The sequence below is a fragment of the Tupaia chinensis genome, unplaced genomic scaffold (genome assembly GCF_000334495.1).
Source record: "Tupaia chinensis unplaced genomic scaffold, TupChi_1.0 Scaffold000063_1, whole genome shotgun sequence".
Taxonomy (NCBI): domain Eukaryota; kingdom Metazoa; phylum Chordata; class Mammalia; order Scandentia; family Tupaiidae; genus Tupaia; species Tupaia belangeri.
In genome coordinates, this window is record NW_006159521.1 from 7,462,812 (window position 1) to 7,466,134 (window position 3,323).

Here is a 3,323-nt window from a genome sequence, read left to right on the forward strand (position 1 = left end):
CCCCCCAGGGGGGATGGTCACGCCGCAATCCCTTCTCCTCTCGGGATCTTGGGCACACACGCACACGCACCCGGCATTGAGTTTTAAGCCACCGGGTCTGGGATGCGAACTGTGGTCGATTACGTGGGAGTCCAGCGACATAGCCATTACGCTAACTGCTGGTTCCCTCTTTGAGAAATTCTGAAGGGAGTACTATACCAGGAAAACAAGAGATAGACAAATAAGAGAACAAAAATTGACCAAGAAAAAGGCCAACTTAGAGACCAGCAGATGGTCTAATGGCTATGTCACTGGACTCCCATGTAGTCAACAGAGGTTCAAGTCCCAGACCCGGTGGCTTAAACTCACGCCAGGCACATGTGCATGTGAGCCCAAGATCTTGAGAGGAGAATGGAGGAAAAGGGATTGCGGCATGGCCATCCCCCCTGGGGGGTGATTTCTCACTTTCTGTCTCTCTCTCTCTGTCTTTCTGGTGAGTGCCCTATAGCAAAACCTCTCAAAAAAAAAAAAAAAAGCCAACTTGAGGGTAGGGACGAGTTCTGAAATATTAATATCAATAATAGTGTTTGGGAACCAGCAGTTAGCGTAATGGCTATGTCGCTGGACTCCCACGTAGTCGACCGCAGTTCGCGTGCCGGACCTGGTGGCTTAAAACTCACACCAGGCGTGTGTGTGTGCGTGCCCAAGATCCCGAGAGGAGAATGGAGGAGAAGGGATTGCGGCGTGACCATCCCCCCTGGGGGGCAATTTCTCGCTTTCTGTCTCTATGTCTCTCTCTGTCTGGCTGGCAAGCGCACGCACCCTATAGCGAAAACCTCTCCAAAAATAATAATAATAATAGTGTTGAATGTTAACAGAAATGTCATACTACAGTGACACTGCCAATTCAACAAAAGAGAGATTACATAAGACTGAACTGATGAAATAGAATTCTATGACTTTTTTTCCTAAAACTTTACTGATTTTCTTCTATGCTTTATTTTCTAGATTTAAGGATTTTTGTTTTCTTTTGAGTTGGTGGTAGGTTTAGCAATTTGTTAAAAAAATTTTTTAATTGAAACATAAACTTTTCTCCCTTCCTGACCCCTTTGCAATTAAAAATATTTGTGAGCATTCTTATTTTGTGACAGAATGGTTATTTGCATAAGTTCAATAATACTACAGTATCTGTTGCCTTGAATCAGAAATTGAATTCTCCTGAGGCTTTGTGCAAATAACAGACCAAATTGAGATTAACCTAATTTTTATATTTTCGTTTGCAAATAAGTTAGTTTATACCTCTCTTTAATAAAGGGGAATGGAGAGAGAAAAAAATGTTTCAGAAGAAATTATAGTGCACTTGTCACTAGATTCTAGCTTTGTCCATACTTTTAGTTTAAAATCTGTTGTGAATCAATACAATGTTAAAAAAAAAGTTTAGTATGGAAAGGAGGGAGGGGAAAAGGAAAGGGAAAAACTGGTAAAAGTGTGCTTAACTGACACAAAATGAGAAGCTATTTGCTTATGATAATGTATATAGTAATATCTTTGTCTTGACTGACATGCTTAGTATTAGTTGAAAAAAGAAATGTATACTGTAAAGACATGTGATTAAATGTACATAAATTTAAAAAAAGATATACAACAATAAATATAAAATAAATAAGTCATAAAATAAAAAGGAAAGCAAACGAAACAATTATTTATTTAATTTAATGAATTTATTTTAATAATTTGACCAGAGAGAAGGGGCAGGGAGCAGTGAGAAAGCAAGCTATCGGGTCCGGGACTCAAACCATGGCTGGACAATGGGAGTCCAGCGTCCTTACCATGACACCACCGGCTGACCCTGAATACTTTAATTTCTAAGTGGGGCTTATGCCAAAAGTGCAAGGATGGCTTAACGATAAAAAATAATCAATTTAATTCACTATATCTGGGGACCAGCAGTTGGCATAATGGCTATGTTGCTGGACTCCCATGTAGTCAACCGCAGTTCGAGTCTCAGACCTGGTGGCTTAAACTCACGCCAAGCAGGTGTGCATATGGGCCCAAGATTCAGAGAGGAGAATGGAGAAAGGATTGTGGCATGGCCATCCCTTCTGGGGCGTGATTTCTCACTTTCTGTCTCTCTGTCTCTGTCTGCCTTTCTGGTGAGCGCACACACCCTATAGCAAAAACTTCTAAAATATATATATATATATAAATCACTATATCAACAACTTTAAAAATAGTCATCTCTAAAACAAACAAACAAACAAACAAACAAAAAACTATTGTCTATCTAGAAAAAAAATCCCCAAAAAAGTTGCTTTAACATCTGAGTTTAGAAAACTATGGGGTGCTGAACACTCCCACATGGCAGATCACTGTTCGAGCCCCGGACCTGGTGGCTTGCTTTCTCACTTTCCCTCTTTTTCTCTCTCTGTGCCTCTCTCTGGCCAAATTAAAATAAATGAATTAAATAAAAACTTATTAAAAAAAAAACAAGAAAACTATCAGGGGGGCCAGCAGGAGGCATGGTGGTTGAGGGTGCTGGACTCCCACATGGTTCGAGTAGTGGACCTAGCAGCTTGCTTTCTCACTTTCTCTCTCTCAAGCTGTCCCTCTCTGGTCAAATTAAAATATATTATGTTAAATAAAATACTTCTTCAAATAAAACAAAAGACAAAAAAAAAAAAAAAAAAAACCATTAGGACATGGGGCCAGTAGTTGGTGTGGTGGTTAAGGAACTAGACACTCCCACACGGCCAACCACAGTTCCAGAGTAGAACCTAGTGGCTTGCTTTCTCACTTTCTCTCTGGTCAAATTAAAATAAGTGAATAAATAAAATTGACTAAATAATTCTATTTTTTGGGAGAGGTTTTTGCTATAGGGCGCATGCACTCACCAGCCAGAGAGAGAGAGACAGAGAGACAGAAAGTGAGAAATCACCCCCTAGGGGAGATGGCTACGCCACAATTCCTTCTTCTCCATTCTCCTCTCAGGATCTTGGGCATGCACGCACACATGCCCAGCTGAGTTTAAGCCACCAGGTCCAGGACTCGAATCGCAGTTGACTACGTAGGAGTCCAGCGACATAGCCATTACACTAACTGCTGGTCTCAATAAATAATTCTTTTTTTTTTTTTTGGAGAGGTTTTTTTGCTATACGGCGCATGTGCTTGCCAGACAGACAGAGAGAGACAGAGAGACAGAAAACGAGAAATCATCCCCCGGGGGGATGGCCACACCGCAATCCCTTCTCCATTCTCCTCTCAGGATCTTGGGCACGCATGTACATGTGCCCGGCATGAGTTTTAAGCCACCGGGTCCGGGATGCGAACCGCGGTTGACTACATGG